The sequence below is a fragment of the Canis aureus genome, chromosome 19 (assembly GCF_053574225.1).
Source record: "Canis aureus isolate CA01 chromosome 19, VMU_Caureus_v.1.0, whole genome shotgun sequence".
Classification (NCBI taxonomy): Eukaryota; Metazoa; Chordata; class Mammalia; order Carnivora; family Canidae; genus Canis; species Canis aureus.
The window spans coordinates 39,742,299-39,762,096 of record NC_135629.1 but is presented as its reverse complement, the minus strand read 5'-3'; the positions used below and the strand labels follow the sequence as shown (position 1 = coordinate 39,762,096).

General features: G+C 39.8%; 1 protein-coding gene across 13 annotated transcripts in view; it reads left to right on the top strand.

Moving 5' to 3' along the window:
* Window positions 1-19,798, top strand: part of DOCK3 (dedicator of cytokinesis 3) — a 514,642-nt gene that overhangs the window by 97,098 nt on the left and 397,746 nt on the right. The gene's annotated exons all lie outside the window — the stretch shown is intronic.

Here is a 19,798-nt window from a genome sequence, read left to right as displayed (position 1 = left end):
CTATTACTTTTAAATGCCTTTGGAAGATTTTTAATTATGTTTGCAACTTAAGTTAATGTTTAAAAGTAATTAAGAGTTTCATAATAATCATTTGCTCTCTACCATGTTCTGGGCAATAGTGGTAGATATTATACATTCATTATTTCAGCTAATACTTAATGTGACCTGTGAAACATTACTGCCTCCATATTTATTTGAGGAAACTGAACCTTATGAGAGTGAAGAGAAGATAGGTAGTATGTGGCAGAAAGGATTCTGCTTGTCTGCTCTGAGTAAGCTATTTGGAACTCATTGAGACTCTAGTTTTGGAAAAACTATTTCTTGAGATTCACTTCTAAAGTCTATTGAGTTGTGTAGGGCTTGCTGTTTCTTTACTTTCAAATAGTAAAGGTTACTATTTGAAATAGGTTACTTTCATAAGTGAACAAATAAACACTTAACAGGTGTGTTTATGAGGCTTTCTGTTTTTGGACATTTGAACAATAGAAGTTAGGAAGGTTTTCATTTGTGGAGTATTGTATGAGAGTTTGTTAAGTTACTAATATATTTTGGGTTATAAAAAAGAAGCCTCAGGATTTGAAGTTTAAATAGAGATGTGTTTGCCTCCTTTGGGTTTGTGGTGCAGAGGAGGATTGTAAATTTTTTTTGTAGTTTTGTATTTATACTTGAAATCAGATTTGTCAGGGGTTCAGAATGATGCTGATAATCTAAGTCTCATGAGACCTTTGATGAGTGGCCCAGGCATCTTAAGCTGTTCTCTCTTCTCTTTGTACTCTCATTTCCTACCTATTCACTGCTGTTTCCTAGTATACCTTCATCAGGATACACCATTGGTTTTGTGAATAGGATAAATGGAATGGATCTTGGGAGACCAGGGTTCTACTTCTAGTTCTGTTGTGGATGATTTATAACAGCATGACTTTGTGATGCCTTACGTTCCGCTCTGTAAGATATTCAAAATAGCTATTTTTTCCATAGACATTTTAGGCTGATAGGTGAAGTTTGGGCTTCTCGCAGGAAAAGCACAGGTATGTTCAGATATGCTGGATGGTATTCCTCTCAATTTTTCTATTACACTTTGGGTGCTGCTACTAGGACTGAGAACAGATCATGCGTCTTTGTATACCATCTTTATCCCTTTTTGTGCCAGGTCTTTTTTTTTTAAAGGTTTTATTTATTTATCTGAGAGAGAGAGAGAGAGAGAGTATGTGAGCATGAGCAGCGGGGGAAGGGCAGAGGGAGAGGGAGAGGCAGGCTCCCTGCTGACATGGGGCTCAATCCCAGGACCCCAGGGTCACCACCTAAGTAGAAGGTAGATATTCAACTGAGCCACCCAGGTGACCTCTGTCAGGTATTCATTTTTTTTAAAATATTTATTTTTACTTATTAGAGAGTGTGGTGTGGAAGAGTTGAGGGAGAGGGAGAGAGGGAGTCACAAGCAGACTCTACACTGAGCATGGAGCCCACTGTGGGGGTTGATCTCAGGCCCATGAGGTCATGACCTGAGCTGAAACCAAGAGAGTTGGATGGATGCTTAACTGATTGCACCACCCAGGCACCCCAGGTCTTTTTAAAAGACTTTTAAAATTCTTTTAAAAATTGCCTGCCTTTTAAAAATTCTTTTTAATCATTCTTTCATTTATTATTAAATGTGACCATAAATTTACAAACAGTGTAAAAATAAATGTTACGGCATATACATCTAGATGAATGTTATGTTTAGAGAAGTCACAATGGTAGATTATATAATTAATTCTAGTAATATTGAGCTTTTTTTTTTCAAAAATTATTTGGAATGCCCCTCAAAATAATTTTACAAACTCCCAAAAGGATGAAAATTTGCTACCATATTGAAAGAATGTTTGGGAACTTTTGGGTTATGATGGAGTATTGAATATTCGTATTTGATTTTACTTTTTTCTGAAATACTACAGAATGAAAGTATAGAGGTTTAAAATTGCAGTGCACCCACAAGAATAGGCAAAGTTGGCAAGGCATTGGAAGAGTGGAAACTATGGTTTTACCCACCAAAGGTAACTGAATCCCAGGCATGTAGTAGAAAAAAGCTGAGAACCAACCTTCTTTATACTGCAGATCCTTAAAAGACAGGAATTGAAAGACAGGAATTTTGGAAATGAGCATGAAATTATATAGCTCTTCTTCTCCCTTCATTTCATTTGGTGGCAGCTCCTCTCTTATCCTGGTACAAGGTAGTTTGTTTGTTTGTTTATTTATTTGAGAGAGAGAGAGGCGCAAAGGGAGAGGGAGAGAGAGCCCAAAGCAGACTCAGTATTAAGTACAAAGCCCAACACGGGGCTTGATCTCATGACCCTGAGATTATGACCTGAGCTGAAACCAAAGTCAGTCACTTAATTAAGTGAGCCACCCAGGTGCCCCATCCTGGTAGAAGTTTTGAGGTTTATTTTTGTTAGAGGATAAATAGAGCATATGTGGGTTGGGAGACTTCACAGTTCCATAGGAGATAGGCTTTGTATTGAAAACTGGGGATTGTGACAATGTGCATACTGAATACAGAAACTTCTAGCCTTCATCTCCCACCTGGCTCTGGAAATACTGGAAGTCAGACCTTTACCTTCCAAAACAAAAGATTAGAAGACTCTTTGGGGACAGTCTGAATAGGTAGGGCAAGATGAGGGACTTAGAAATATTGATTGTGCCAGTTATTGACTTATTGTCTCTGAATTCTGAACCTGCCCTTCTTAGCCCTTTTTTTATGATGCTAAAGCTGGAGACTCTGCAAACCACATTTCTTCTTTGCCAGCTGAATATTTGTTAGATTTTGCCAATAAAGAGGTACTGTAGGGAGACTACTTGCTTGGGTGATGAACGGACTTGGTTCTTCCTGTTTTTATTTTATCCCTGTAGTTAACTGCTCTTCAGGCAGTTGGTCTCTACACTATTCTTCATGGCAAGTAGCAGTCTTGGTTTTGGTGAGTGGCCTCCAGCAATTACCACTGTAGCAGAATAGCATGTTTCTGCGGTGGCCCACCATTTCATCAAAGATCAGTATCTTCGCTTTTTGAGACCTGTTCTGTAAGTTACTAAGCTGTGTTTCTTGTTTACTTTTCTCTTAGCTGTAAAGATGGCAATATCTTTTCATAGTTGCTACCTTGGTTATATCTTAGAGTTCTCGTTTATATTTTAGTCATTTACCATCTTTTACCTATTAATGGTTTTTTAATAATACATTTTTTTTGTTTGAAAGATTGGTTTTTGTCTCCTGACTAGACCCCAGTTGATACTCTGATATCAGGGTTTTCACAACAAATGGTAGTGAGATCTCTAAACAGTGAATCATAAGGTCAGCAAGATTCATTCACCCATGCATTTAGAGCTTATAATATACTTTTGATTTCCTTTCTTTTAAATATGAGCAGACAACCAATGATACCAGGTATTTGAGGATGCCTTTAATATGAACAATGGCTCTTCTCCTTTCCTCCAAAAAAAGAAGAAAGAAAAGAAAAAGAAACTCATGGGAAGGAGACTACATAGGTTGGAGAAAACTTAGAAAACAAGCCTTGTGAATGATTTCCTCAGAGATAAAAGAAGACATTGCATTCATGAAACTAGAACAGGATACTATTAAAAAGGAACATTAGACAACAGAGAGGAGTTCTTGGAAATTAAAAAACATGATAGCAGGAATGGAAAATCTCAGTAGAAGGGTTGGAAAATAAAAAAAATACAAGTCATAGAAGATTAGAGAAGATAGGACAATGCAAAGTCGGCTTTAAGAGGACATCAGTTGGTGGAGATTCAGAAAAACATAGAGGAAAGAAACTGAGGGAAAGAAATTGGCTATGAAATAATTCAGGAAAATTTTCCGGAATGGGAGGACATGGCTTTTCATATTGAAAGGACCCAGCAAATACCTAACACAAATGGATGAAAATAGAGCCATATCATTGTGAAATTTCAGAGTATTGAGACCAAGAAGATTCAGCTATCACTCAGAGATAGAAAAGAGCATGGTGTATACAAAGGACTGGACTTTAACTGTGGGAGACAGCGGAGTGATGTCTTCAAAATGTTGATGGAAAATGATTTATAACCTAGAATTTTTATCAAAATCCAGCCAAACTTTGAATTGAATAGGAGAATATACTACATGTATTTTCCCAGTAGTTCATTTTTGTTTTTGTTTCCCTTGCCTTTAGAAATGTGTCTAAAAGAAGTGGCTATGGCCAAGGTCAAAGGGGTTGCTGCCTGTGTTCTCCTCTAGGATTTTGATGGATTCCTGTCTTACATTTAGGTCTTTCCTCTGTTTTGAATTTTTGTGTATAAGAAAATGGTCCAGTTTCATTTTTCTGCATGTGGCTATCTAGTTTTCCCAACACCATTTGTTGAAGAAACTCTCTTTTCCATTGGATGTTCTTTCTTGCTTTGTCAAAGATTAGTTGACCGTAGAGTTGAGGGTCCATATCTGGGTTCTCCATTTTGTTTCATTTATCTGTATGTCTGTTTTTGTGCCAGTACATGCTGTCTTGATGATCACAGTTTTGTAATAGAGGTTGAAGTCTGGAATTCTGGTACCCCAGCTTTGGTTTTCTTTTTCAACATTCCTCTTCTATTTTGGTTCCATACAAATTTTAGGATTATTTGTTCCAGCTCTGTGAACAATGTCAGTGGTATTTTGATAGGGATTGTATTGAATGTGTGGATTGTTCTGGGTAGCATAGACATTTTAACAGGATTTGTTCTCCCAGTCTATTAGGATGGAATGTTTTTCCATTTCTTTGCATCTTTCTCAATTTTTTTCAAAAGTGTTCTATGGTTTTTAGAGTACAGAGGTAAAGGTACCGCTTTGGTTTATTCTAGGTATCGTATGGTTTTTGGTGCAATTATAAATGGGATTAATTCCTTAATTTCTTTTTCTTCAATCTCATTGTTAGTATATAGAAATGCAACTGACTTCTGTGCATTTATTTTGTATCCTGCCACATTGCTGAATTCCTATATGAGTTCTGGCAATTTTTGGATGGAGTCTTTAGGGTTTTTCACATACAATATCATGTCATCTGCAAAGAGTGAGAGTTTGACTACTACTTTGCCAGTTTGAATGCCTTTCTTTCTTTTTGTTGTCTGATTATTGAGGCTAGGACTTCTAGTACCATGTTGAACAACAGTGGTGAGAGTAGATATCCATGTTGTATTTCTGATCTTAGGGAAAAAGATCTGTTTTCCCCCACTGAGAATAATATTGGCTGTGGGCTTTTCATATATAGATTTTATGATATTGAGATATGTTCCCTCTATCCCTACACTGTGGAGAGTTTTTAATCAAGAAAGGATGCTGTATTTTGTCAGATGCTTTTTCTACATCAATTGAGAAGATCATGTGGTTCTTGTCATTTCTTTTCTTAATGTGATCTATCACAATTGATTTGCAAATGTTGATCCACCCTTGCAGCCCAGGAATGAATCCCACTTGGTCATGGTGAATAATCCTGTTAATGTACTATTGGATCCTACTGGCTAGTCTCTTGATGAGTATTTTGACATCCATGTTCATCAGTGATACTGGTCTGTGATTCTCCTTTGTGATGAAGTCTTTGGTTTTGGGGTCAAGGTAATGATGCTGGCCTCAGAACGAGTTTGGAAGTTTTCCATCCATTTCTATTTTTTGAAACAGCTTCAGTAGAATAGGTATTATTTCTTCTTTAAGTGTTTGGTAGAATTCTGGTGGGAGACCATCTGGCTCTGGACTCTTGTTTGTTGGGAGGTTTTTGATTACTGCTTCAATTTCCTTGCTGGTTATTGGTCTGTTCAGGTTTTCCATTTTTTCTTTTTCTTTTTTTTTTAATTTATTTTTTATTGGTGTTCAATTTACTAACATACAGAATAACCCCCAGTGCCCGTCACCCATTCACTCCCACCCCCTGCCCTCCTCCCCTTCTACCACCCCTAGTTCGTTTCCCAGAGTTAGCAGTCTTTACGTTCTGTCTCCCTTTCTGATATTTCCCACACATTTCTTCTACCTTCCCTTATATTCCCTTTCACTATTATTTATATTCCCCAAATGAATGAGAACATATAATGTTTGTCCTTCTCCGACTGACTTACTTCACTCAGCATAATACCCTCCAGTTCCATCCACGTTGAAGCAAATGGTGGGTATTTGTCATTTCTAATAGCTGAGTAATATTCCATTGTATACATAAACCACATCTTCTTTATCCATTCCTCTTTCGTTGGACACCGAGGCTCCTTCCACAGTTTGGCTATCGTGGCCATTGCTGCTAGAAACATCGGGGTGCAGGTGTCCCGGCGTTTCATTGCATTTGTATCTTTGGGGTAAATCCCCAACAGTGCAATTGCTGGGTCGTAGGGCAGGTCTATTTTTAACTCTTTGAGGAACCTCCACACAGTTTTCCAGAGTGGCTGCACCAGTTCACATTCCCTCCAACAGTGTAAGAGGGTTCCCTTTTCTCCGCATCCTCTCCAACATTTGTTGTTTCCTGCCTTGTTAATTTGCCCCATTCTCACTGGTATGAGGTGGTATCTCATTGTGGTTTTGATTTGTATTTCCCTGATGGCAAGTGATGCAGAGCATTTTCTCATGTGCGTGTTGGCCATGTCTATGTCTTCCTCTGTGAGGTTTCTCTTCATGTCTTTTGCCCATTTCATGATTGGATTGTTTGTTTCTTTGGTGTTGAGTTTAATAAGTTCTTTATAGATCTTGGAAACTAGCCCTTTATCTGATATGTCATTTGCAAATATCTTCTCCCATTCTGTAGGTTGTCTTTTAGTTTTGTTGACTGTATCCTTTGCTGTGCAAAAGCTTCTTATCTTGATGAAGTCCCAATAGTTCATTTTTGCTTTTGTTTCTTTTGCCTTCGTGGATGTATCTTGCAAGAAGTTACTGTGGCCGAGTTCAAAAAGGGTGTTGCCTGTGTTCTTCTCTAGGATTTTGATGGAATCTTGTCTCACATTTAGATCTTTCATCCATTTTGAGTTTATCTTTGTGTATGGTGAAAGAGAGTGGTCTAGTTTCATTCTTCTGCATGTGGATGTCCAATTTTCCCAGCACCATTTATTGAAGAGACTGTCTTTCTTCCAATGGATAGTCTTTCCTCCTTTACCGAATATTAGTTGACCATAAAGTTCAGGGTCCACTTCTGGGTTCTCTATTCTGTTCCACTGATCTATGTGTCTGTTTTTGTGCCAGTACCACACTGTCTTGATGACCACAGCTTTGTAGTACAACCTGAAATCTGGCATTGTGATGCCCCCAGATATGGTTTTCTTTTTTAAAATTCCCCTGGCTATTCGGGGTCTTTTCTGATTCCACACAAATCTTAAAATAATTTGTTCTAACTCTCTGAAGAAAGTCCATGGTATTTTGATAGGGATTGCATTAAACGTGTATATTGCCCTGGGTAACATTGACATTTTCACAATATTAATTCTGCCAATCCATGAGCATGGAATATTTTTCCATCTCTTTGTGTCTTCCTCAATTTCTTTCAGAAGTGTTCTATAGTTTTGAGGGTATAGATCCTTTACATCTTTGGTTAGGTTTATTCCTAGGTATCTTATGCTTTTGGGTGCAATTGTAAATGGGATTGACTCCTTAATTTCTCTTTCTTCAGTCTCATTGTTAGTGTATAGAAATGCCACTGATTTCTGGGCATTGATTTTGTATCCTGCCACGCTACCGAATTGCTGTATGAGTGCTAGCAATCTTGGGGTGGAAACATTTGGGTTTTCTATGTAGAGTATCATGTCATCGGCGAAGAGGGAGAGTTTGACTTCTTCTTTGCCAATTTGAATGCCTTTAATGTCTTTTTGTTGTCTGATTGCTGAGGCTAGGACTTCCAGTACTGTGTTGAATAGCAGTGGTGAGAGTGGACATCCCTGTCTTGTTCCTGATCTTAGGGGAAAGGCTCCCAGTGCTTCCCCATTGAGAATGATATTTGCTGTGGGCTTTTCATAGATGGCTTTTGAGATGTTGAGGAATGTTCCCTCTATCCCTACACTCTGAAGAGTTTTGATCAGAAATGGATGCTGTACTTTGTCAAATGCTTTCTCTGCATCTAATGAGAGGATCATATGGTTCTTGGTTTTTCTCTTGCTGATATGATGAATCACATTGATTGTTTTACGGGTGTTGAACCAGCCTTGTGTCCCAGGGATAAATCCTACTTGGTCATGGTGAATAATTTTCTTAATGTACTATTGGATCCTATTGGCTCATATCTTGTTGAGAATTTTTGCATCCATGTTCATCAGGGATATTGGTCTGTAATTCTCCTTTTTGGTGAGGTCTTTGTCTGGTTTTGGAATTAAAGTGATGCTGGCCTCATAGAACGAATTTGGAAGTACTCCATCTCTTTCTATCTTTCCAAACAGCTTTAGGAGAATAGGTATGGTTTCTTCTTTAAACGTTTGATAAAATTCCCCTGGGAAGCCATCTGGCCCTGGATTCTTGTGTCTTGGGAGGTTTTTGATGACTGCTTCAATTTCCTCCCTGGTTATTGGCCTGTTAAGGTTTTCTATTTCTTCCTGTTCCAGTTTTGGTAGTTTGTGGCTCTCCAGGAATGCATCCATTTCTTTTAGATTGCCTAATTTATTGGTGTATAGCTGTTCATAATATGTTTTTAAAATCATTTGTATTTCCTTGGTGTTGGTAGTGATCTCTCCTTTCTCATTCATGATTTTATTAATTTGAGTCTTCTCTCTCTTCTTTTTAATAAGGCTGGCTAATGGTTTATCTATCTTATTAATTCTTTCAAAGAACCAACTCCTGGTTCTGTTGATCTGTTCCACAGTTCTTCTGGTCTCGATTTCGTTGAGTTCTGCTCGAATCTTAATTAACTCTCTTCTGCTGAGTGTAGGATCTATTTGCTGCTTTTTCTCTAGCTCCTTTATGTGTAAGGTTAGTTTTTGTATTTGAGTTCTTTCCAGTTTTTGAATGGATGCTTGTATTGCGATGTATTTCCCCCTTAGGACTGCTTTTGCTGCATCCCAAAGATTTTGAACGGTTGTATCTTCATTCTCATTAGTTTCCATGAATCTTTTTAATTCTTCCTTAATTTCCTGGTTGACCCTTTCATCTTTTAGCAGGATGGTCCTTAACCCTCACGTGTTTGAGGTCCTTCCAAACTTCTTGTTGTGATTTAGTTCTAATTTCAAGGCATTATGGTCTGAGGATGTGCAGGGGACGATCCCAATCTTTTGGTATTGGTTCAGAGCCGATTTGTGACCCAATATGTGGTCTATTCTGGAGAAAGGTCCATGTGCACTTGAGAAGAATGTGTATTTAGTTGAGTTTGGATGTAAGGTTCTGTAGATATCTGTGAAATCCACCTGGTCCAGTGTATCATTTAAAGCTCTCGTTTCTTTGGAGATGTTGTGCTTAGAAGACCTATCGAGTATAGAAAGAGCTAGATTGAAGTCACCAAGTATAAGTGTATTATTATCTAAGTATTTCTTCACTTTGGTTAATAATTGATTTATATATTTGGCAGCTCCCACATTTGGGGCATATATATTGAGGATTGTTAAGTCCTCTTGTTGAATAGATCCTTTAAGTATGATATAGTGTCCCTCTTCATCTCTCACTACAGTCTTCGGGGTAAATTTTAGTTTATCTGATATAAGGATGGCTACCCCTGCTTTCTTTTGAGGACCATTCGAATGGTAAATGGTTCTCCAACCTTTTATTTTCAGGCTGTAGGTGTCCTTCTGTCTAAAATGAGTCTCTTGTAGACAGCAAATAGACGGGTTTTTTTTTTATCCAGTCTGAAACCCTGCGCCTTTTGATGGGGTCATTAAGCCCGTTCACATTCAGAGTTACTATTGAGAGATATGAGTTTAGTGTCATCATGATATCTATTCAGTCCTTGTTTTTGTGGAATGTTCCACTGAACTTCTTCTTAAAGGGGAATTTTAAGAGTCCCCCTTAAAATTTCTTGCAGAGCTGGTTTGGAGGTCACATATTCTTTCAGTTCCTGCCTGTCTTGGAAGCTCTTTATCTCTCCTTCCATTTTGAATGAGAGCCTTGCTGGATAAAGTATTCTTGGTTGCATGTTCTTCTCATTTAGGACCCTGAATATATCCTGCCAGCCCTTTCTGGCTTGCCAGGTCTCTGTGGAGAGGTCTGCTGTTACCCTAATACTCCTCCCCATAAAAGTCAGGGATTTCTTGTCTCTTGCTGCTTTAAGGATCTTCTCTTTATCTTTGGAATTTGCAAGCTTCACTATTAAATGTCGAGGTGTTGAACGGTTTTTGATTTTAGGTGGGGATCTCTCTATTTCCTGGATCTGAATGCCTGTTTCCCTTCCCAGATTAGGAAAGTTTTCAGCTATGATTTGTTCAAATACATATTCTGGCCCTCTGGCCCTTTCGGCGCCCTCGGGAACCCCAATTAAACGTAAGTTTTTCTTCCTCAGGCTGTCGTTTATTTCCCTTAATCTATCTTCATGGTCTTTTAATTGTTTGTCTCTTTTTTCCTCAGTTTCCCTCTTTGCTATCAACTTGTCTTCTATGTCACTCACTCATTCTTCCACCTCGTTAACCCTCGTCGTTAGGACTTCTAGTTTGGATTGCATCTCATTCAATTGATTTTTTATTTCCGCCTGATTAGCTCTAAATTCTGCAGTCATGAAGTCTCTTGAGTCCTTTATGCTTTTTTCTAGAGCCACCAGTGGCTGTATAATAGTGCTTCTGAATTGGCTTTCTGATATTGAATTGTAATCCAGATTTTGTAACTCTGTGGGAGAGAGGACGGTTTCTGATTCTTTCTTTTGAGGTGAGGTTTTCCTTCTAGTCATTTTGCTCAGTGCAGAGTGGCCAAAAGCAAGTTGTATTGGGAAAAGGAGAAAAAGAGAGGAGAGAAAGAAGGAAAGAAAAGAGAAAGAGAAAAAAAAGGAAGAAAAAAAAAAAAGAAGAAAAAGAGAAAGAAAAAGAAAGAAAGGAGAAAAAAGGGGGGTGGGGGAAGGAAACAAATCAAAAAGCAAAACAATACAAAACAAAACAAAACAAAAAAAGAACCACGGGGGAGTATCTTCTGATTCTGTGTTCTTTAAGTCCCTTGGCTTCCCCTGGAAGTTGTCCGTCTAGCTGGTCTTCTGGGGGAGGGGCCTGTCGTGCTGATTTTCAGGTTTTAGCAGTTGGGGGAGCTGCTGTGCCCCTGCCTGGTGCAGGGCTCAGTGGGGGTTGTTTACCCCGTGAGGCCCCAGAAGCAACAGCCCTATTGGCGGGGCTAGCTCTGGAAACCTGGATTCAGCTCCGGCAGGAACTCCGGAGCTCTTGGTCTGCAGGGCCTGGAGGCTCCGGGGTGGGGCCGCTGATCTGCTCAGCTCGGGGCAGGAGCGTCCTTGCTGTCCCGGGCCCTCCCGTCCTCTGCCTGTCCCGGGGGAGGCCGGATCCTGGGCTGTGTTCCGGCGCGCGGTGCTCCAGAGCCTGCGGTATTGGATTCGCGCTCCCGGCCGCGTAGCCCCTCCGCAGAGCCGCCTCCCGAGCCCCCCCCCCCCCCCCCCCCGAGCTGCTTCTGGAACCGCCCAGCCCCCTCCGCACGGAGCCTCTTCCTCTGCCCGAGCCCCTCCGAGCTGCTCCCTGGGCGGCGTAGCCCCCTCCGCGGAGCCGCCGCCCGAGCCCCTCCGAGCTGCTCCAGATCCCGCCGGGTCCCGCCATGCGCGCTTCAGCCCTTAGGGAGCTCGACGCACTCCCCTGGGCACGCAGTTGCTCTGTTAGTGTCCCCGGGAGCCCGAGGGCATCCTCGCCCTTCTGGGTCCTGCTCCAACTCCCTGGGAGCCCCTTTCCGCCCGGGAAGGTTGGTGCAGCTCCTGCTTCTCCGGGATGGGGCTCTCCTGTCCTGGGGACACTCGCCCCGGCCTCAGCCCGGCTCCTCGCGGGGCTCCTCCCCCTTGGAAGCCTTTGTTTCTTTATTTCTTTTTCCCCGTCTTCCTACCTTGATAGAAGCGCGAACTCTTCTCACTGTAGCATTCCAGGTGTTCTCTCTTTAATTCTCAGGCCGAATTCATAGATTTTCAGGATAATTTGAAGGTTTTCTAGGTAATTTGGTGGAGACAGGTGATTTGGAGACCCTACTCTTCCGCCATCTTGCTCCTCCTCCTCCATTTTTTCTTGTTTCAGTTTTGGTAGTTTATATGTTTCTAGGAATGGATCCATTGGTTTCAGATTGTCTAATTTATTGGCATATAGTTGCTCATAATATGTTCTTAAAATTGTTTGTATTTCCGTGGTGTTGGTTGTGATCTCCCCTCTTTCATTCATGATTTTATTAATTTGGATCATTTCTGTTTTATTTTAGATATGTCTGGCTAGGAGTTTTATTTATTTTATTAATTCTTTCAAAGAATCAGCCCCTAGTTTGTTTATCTGTTATCTGTTCTTCTGGTTTTTATTTCATTGATTTCTTCTCTAATCTGTATTATTTCTCTTCTCTTGCTTGGTTTAGGCTTTATTTGCTATTCTTTCTCCAGCTCCTTTGATGTAAGGTTAGCTCGTGTATTTGAGTTTTTAAAAAAATTTTTGAGAGAAGCTTGTATTGAAATATACTCCCTTCTTGGGACTGCCTTTGCTGTATCCCAAAGATTCTGAACAGGTTTTGTGCTTTCATTTTCATTAGTTTGCATGAATCTTTTTGATTCTTCTTTAACTTCCTGTCTGACCCATTCATTCTTTAGTAGGATGCTTTTAACCTCCAGGTATCTGACTTCCTTCCAAATTTCCTCTTATGATTGAGTTCAAGTTTCAAAGCATTGTGGTCTGAAAATATACAGGGTATGATCCCAGTCTTTTGGTATCAGTTGTGACCTGATTTGTGACCTAGTATGTGATCTTTTCTGGAGAAAGTTGCATGTGCAGTTCAAAAGAATGTGAATTCTGTTGCTTTAGGATGGAATGTTCTGAATGTATCTGTGAAGTCCATCTGGTCCAGGTATCATTTAGAGCCCTTGTTTCTTTGCTGATCTTCTGTTTAGATGATCTATAGCTCTAAGTGGGGTGTTGAAATCTCTTACTATTAATGTATTATTATATGTATTTCTTTACTTTGGTTATTAATTGGTTGATATAATTGGCTGCTCTCAAGAGCATAAATATTCATGATTGTTAGATCTTCTTGTTGCATAGACCCTTTAAGTATGATATAGTGTTCCTCTTCATCTCTTAATACAGTCTTTGGTTTAAAATCTAATTTGTTATAAGGATTGCTACCCAAACTTTCTTTTGAGGTCCTTTTGTATGTAAATGGTTCTCCACCCCCTCATTTTCAGTGTGGAGGTGTCTTTAGGTCAAAAATGAGTCTCTTGTAGACAGCATATGGATGGGTCTTGCTTTTTTATTCAATCTGATACCCTATGTCTTTTGATTGGAGCATTTAGCCCATTTACATTTAGGATAACATTGAAAGGTATGAATTTAGTACCATTGTATTACCTCTAAAAACCCTGTTTCTGTAGATTGTCTCAGTTTCTTTTTGGCCTATGTTACTCTTGGGCTCTCTCTTCGCTTAGAGGATCCCCCTTAATATTTCCTATAGGGCTGGCTTGGTGGTCACATATTCTTTCAGTATCTATCTGTCCAGGAAGCTCTTTGTCACTCCTTCCATTCTGAATGACAGCCTTGCTGGATAAGGTTTTCTTGGCTGCATGTTTTTCTCATTTAGTACCCTGAATATATCATGCCAGCCCTTTCTGGCCTGTCAGGTGTCTGTGGATAGGTGTGCTGTCAATCTAATGTTTCTGCCTCTATATGTTAGGAATCTCTTGTCTTGAACTACTTTGAGGATTTTCTCTTTATCTCTGAAATTTGCAAGCTTCACTATTATATGTCAGAGTGTTGATCTATTTTTATTGATTTTGGGAGGGGTCCTCTCTACCTCTTGAATATGAATGTCTGTTTCCTTCCCCAGATTAGGGAAGTTCTCAGCTATGATTTCTTCAGATATACCTTCTGGCACCCCCTTCACCCTCAGACACTAAAGTAATTCTGATGTTGGTTGTTTTCATGGCATTACTGATTTCTCAAAACTGCTCCTCATGGGCTATTAGTTTTTTAAAATCTTTTCCTTAGCTTCCTTCCTTTCTATCAACTTGTCTTTGTCACTTACTGTCCCTTCTGCCTCATTTACTGTAGCTGTTAGAGCATCCAATTTAGGCTGCATCTCAGAGTATTATTAATTTCAGCCTGATTGGTCTCATTTCTACACTGAGATTCTCTAGTGTCTTTTATGCTTTTTCCAAGCCCATCTAGTAACTTTATAATTGTTATCCTGAATTCCATCTATGACATTTTATGTAAATCCATATCAATTTGATCTGTGGCAGAGAGTATTATCTTTGTTCTTTCTTTTGTTGTGAATTCCTCCTTCTAGTTATTTTGTCCAGAGAAGGATGAACATGTGAACAGAATCAAAAATATCAACCATGACCCAAGCAAAATATACACTAGACAAATCTGATGAGGTCAGGAAGGAAAACAGAAAAGCAAAAGAAAAAGCAAAAGGAAAAAAAGCAAAAAGGGAGGAAGAGGGAATACAATCTCACAGGGTGGACAAAACAGGATAATCCATTTGTTCTTGAGTGTATTTTGGTCTCTGTATTAGCAGACACTAAATCTGAAGGTTGTAAATAAATCAAAACTTATATTATACAAAAATAAAATTGAATAGAGTGAAATGAAGTAAAAAATGAAGTATATATCTATTAAATATAAATGTAAAAAAAGTTAAAAAAAGAAACTTAAAAACGAAGAGTTGATAAAATAAGAAACTAGTTGAAAAGAGAAAAAAGAAAAAAGTAATGGAAAATTATAAATTGAAAGATAAATGAATCATGAGATAAAAGCCTTGAACGCTATATATTATTTTCCCCTAGCTCTGGAGTTTTAGTCTTATGGGATCTGTAAATTTGCTGTGCACCTGTTTTTCCAGTTGGTCTTCTGGGGGAGGGCCTGCTGTGCTGCTTCTCAGGTGTCTGCCTGGGCGGAGTTGCACCCAACCTTGCCAGGGGGCTGGGCTCAGTGTAAGCTGATCCTCAGTGTAGCTTTTGTTCTCTGAAGGCTTTTTGGTCTCTTTAGACCATCCAAATAAAAATAACCAGGCCTTGATCTCTAGCCCTAGAGCGGAAAGATGGCAGTCCCTTCTCTTCAGTAAACCCTCAGGGATAAATGGTCTTCACTTTTGTGTGTGCCACAGTCTGCATATTCCTGTGGTACATGCTTATACCAATACTCCTGGGGAAAGTCGGAGTGTCTTGCCTTACTGCATTTTGTAGGGGGCTAGCAGTGAGAGCAGTGGTGGGATGTGCAACGCACCTGCTCTCCCCTTCCCAGGGGAAGATGGAGGGTCCTTGCATTTGAGTCCTCTGCAGGTTCCACAGGCAGAGAGAAGTCACCCAATAGGCTGGCTCCTGGTCTATGGTGACAAAGTTGAGAACCCCCTCCTGGGCTCTCTGACCCCAGCCAGTTTTCTAGCCCCATTACCTGGGAACTCTACTAGCTCAGGCCACTGCATTAATTCTGTGACTCTAAGGATCCTGAGACCATACTGTCCCACCTAGAATTCTGCCCATTTCACCACCTGAGCACCTTTGAGGCAGGGATGTTTCTCACTGGAGTAGATTTCTAAGGGTTCTGATTTTGCCCTCGGGAGTGGTATCACTTTCCAGTAGCCTGTTTACAGAGGCTCCCCCCTAACCCTGCCGTTTATCTTCCCCCAGATTCACTTCTCTGCACCTCTTACCTTGCCAAAAGTGGTCACATTTTTACTTGAAGAGTTCTGGTATACTTTTCTTACATCCCAGGTTGAATTCATGGGTGTTCAGAATGCTTTTATAGTTATCTAGCTAAATTTAAGGGACCAGGTGACCACTCTTCTGTCATCTTGAGTGAAAACTTCAAGTACTCATTTTAATAGTGTTTCTTTTAGTGCAGGTTTGCTGCACATTCATTCAGCTTCTATGTGAATCAGTTTTTTATTTTTTAAAAGATTTTGTTTATTTATTCATGAGAGACATACACACAGAGAGAGAGAGGCAGAGACATAGGCAGAGAGAGAAGCAAGTTCCATGCAGGGAGCCCGATGTGGGACTTGATCTCGCGACTCCAGGATCACACCCTGAGTTGAAGGCAGACGCTCAACCACTGAGCCACCCAGACGTCCCAATCAGTTTTTAATTTGTCATCATTTTTGAAAGATGTTTTCCCTGGATATAAAAGTCAAGGTTGATGAATATGTTCTTTTAATATTTTAAAGATTTTACTCATTAATTTTTGATTTCTGTAGTTTCTGTTGAAAAGTTACTGTGCATGTTTTATTATTCCCGTAAATGTAATGTGGCTCTGCTCAACTCTTTAGCCTCTTGGCTGATTCTTTCTTCTGGGCTTGTTGGAGCATTTCCCTGCATCCTGTTTAGGAACTGGGCAGTCCCAAAAGTGGAGATTGTAATGGTAGCTCTCAGTGTTAATCTTTTTCTTCTTATCTCAGTGAAACTGAAATTTTTTTATTGGATCCCTTCATGGAAAGTCAGGTGAATGAGAATCTCATTTTGATGTTTTCTTTTCTAAAGGATTATAGTACTTCAGGTCTTATCTATGATAGTTGCTTTCCAGTGCTCTTACGCAATTGTTTCATGTATTCATTCAGGTTTGTATTCGTTAAATGCAAATAGTTTGTCAGGACTAAGACCAGAAGTTTATAAGCTTTTGAATTCTAATAGAGTTTTAAAAATATCTTAATCAATGGCAGTATTACTGAAATTTGTTTGTGGCTCTCCAAAGGGACTAATTTTAAGGAAAAAGTAACTCATTTAGAAGTAAAAGACCTCATTTTTAAAATGTGCATTTATTTATTGCTAATTGTCTTTTATATTTAACTGCTGATGAATGAAGATTGAAAATAGCACTAAGTTATGCAAATATGTGGAGTAGATTGTTCTTTGTTTTCAGTGAAAATACTGGCAAGATCATTTTGAATGTGGACCTTTTGAATAATTTTGTTTCCTGTTTTGGGGCTGAATTCTCTATAAAAGTTGATACAAGTGGCTGGCACTTTCTTTCTTGCCTATTATGTAATTGGAAAAGGATGAAAAATTGTGTGAGCTGTGCATGTTTTTATTGATGTATCAAAGAAAAAATCAGTATTTTTAGATAATTATAGATTTTGTTTTTGGCCCTTTATTTTTTAGTTGGTTACGTAAATGATTTCTAAAGTTGATCTACATGGAAGTCTGCCCTTTACAATGGACCGTGATTTTTTTATTAAGCTATTTTTAATCATGATATGGGGGCAGCCTGGATGGCTCAGCGGTTTAGCGCCACCTTCGGCCTAGGCCATGATCCTGGAGACTCTGGGATCGAGTCCTGCGTCAGGCTCCCTGCATGGAGCCTGCTTCTCCCTCTGCCTGTGTCTCTGCCTCTCTCTCTCTCTTTCTGTGTCTCTCATGAATAAATAAAATCTTAAAAAAAAATCATGATATAGAATAGAAGTTGTGGTTGTCATCTACCTGTTTCTACTTCCTGTGCTGCTCCTCTTCCAGGATAATAGGTGGGGGTAATAAATTTGCATTTATTTTCCTTTTGTTGGTGAAGATATGTTACACCTTTGAAATAAAAAGCTTGAAACTTCTTGTTGAACGGTACTTTTTGTTAAACTGCATTTGGTGCTTTTGATTTGACTTAATTGGTCTGTACCCAGTATCTTTGTAAAGGACTGCTTATTGTTGACTGTCACATGTCCTGAACTCTATAGAAGCTTTATTCTTTTGACTTAACACTGCTGACACTGTTCTGCTGCCTCTCTGCCAGTAGCCATTGTAGTGGTACTGTTGGCTCTTTTTGATAGTATAGCTTCCCTTACATTGGGAGACTGACAAGGACAATTCACAACCTAAATAATGCATATTTAACAAAGCAGTGGTCAGCTGTGTTTGAGATTATAAATGTGAAAACACCTAGCACAGAGCATGGCACAGGGACAGGTGACCACTACTTTTTTTTTTAAAGGGAAAGTTTTCCCTGGCACTTTATTTATTTATTAATAAGTAAACTCTATCCCCAACATGGGGCGTGAACTTGTGACTCTGAGATCAAGGATTGCACGTTGTACTGACTGAGCCAGACCGATGCCCTGACCATTACTTTTTGCCTAAATGTTTAAATAATTGTAACTTTCAGATGACTTAAATATCTATCTATATAGATTTATAAATATTTGTATATATATTTATACACAAGACCCAGAGTATTTTTCTAAATAGCCTTCCCTATTGATTAATTTGTATTTCCCTTCTTACTTATTGCTATTCTAACCTAATGGTATTAAAATTTTAAGAAAAGTGTTTTTTAAAAAAATCAGAGTGAGAAGTTAAGATGGTGGAGTATTGGGGGGACCCTGAGCTTGCCTTGTCCCTCAAACACATCTAGATCAACATCAAATCATTCTGAATAACTAGGAAATTGATGTGAGGATTATGGAAACAGCTTCCACAATTGGAGGGAGAGCATGGCAGATGCAAGGTTCAGAGATGTGAATTGGGGGAGAGAAAAGCCCTAGTGATACGAAGAGGAGGCAGCCCTTTTTCCTGAGAGAAGTCAGGAAGAGAGCAGGAGAGAGAACAGAGTGTAGGGTTTGTTTTAGACATCCCAGTGTGGGGATCCCCTGGGTTGCACTGGAAGAGAATGCTCCTCTTCCTGGATTACATTTAGAAGAGGTTATTTTGCCTCTTCAAGTATAGGAGGCCTGCTGGGCACCTTTGAACAGCTGATCAACAGAAAAGGAATGAGGCACAGTAGAGGGCAGATTACCTGGTCACAGCTTTTTGCTGTCTACGGGGCTTCACCATAGACTCTAGGCACCTTCACAAGTATGTGACTGCTTTTCTGGGACAGAGCAGTGCTGGGCGCAGTGCTGGGAAGCTCTCCTCTGGGGGAGGGGAGCAGGTGTGGGCCTTTATGGTCCTTTAAGATTTGGAGTTTTGAATCCCAGCCTCTGGCCAGAGATGAAACAAAGGAGAACGGTGGCACCCAGCATGCTAATGGCTGAGGGCAAAGATCTGACAAAAGCCTGGAGCACAGAAGAGAAGATTTTTCGCTTTTCTGTGATGGCCACCTGAACAGCAATGCCACACGTTCCCCTTCCTGGGGGTGAGAGGGCGGGGTGATATGATCTTCTGCCCTCACCATCCCCTGCCCACTAGCACAGTGGGACTTCAGAGAGAAACACAGTGCTTCCAAACACTTCCAAAAATTTGTTCCTTACACCAAATACTGCCCCCCTGTACTCTGCAGGGACATCTTTACTAGGGCAGGTCTGACTGTGAGTCAGTGCAGTGGGCCTTTCACTCAGAAGACCAATACAGCTGTCACCCCACCCCAACATGAACCAAGTCTACTGATCATAGAGTGCTCCAAAATGTCAGCTTCAGTTCTGGTGGAAATAGGAATAAATTTCTTTTTTTAATCTTTTAATTTTTCTTTGGAATTAGGCTCATAGTTTTTGTTGGTTTGTTTCCTTTTATATATATATATCTGGCTCCTTTTTTTTTTTTTTTTCTTTTTTCTTTCTTTTTCTTTGGAATCAGGTTTATAGTGTTTTTGTTTATTTGGTTGTTTTCTTTTTTTCTGTTCCTTTTCCTTCCCCTTTTCTTGGACCAGGCTGTTTTTTTTTTTTTTTTCTTTTTATCAGGCTTTTATCAAAGCACACCTAATTAAAGGTCCAAACACTTCCCACTGCAACCAAGGAGAAACTCTGTAGAGGACTGACCTGGGGGAAAGAACAGCCAAAACACAACAGCAGAGTGCACAC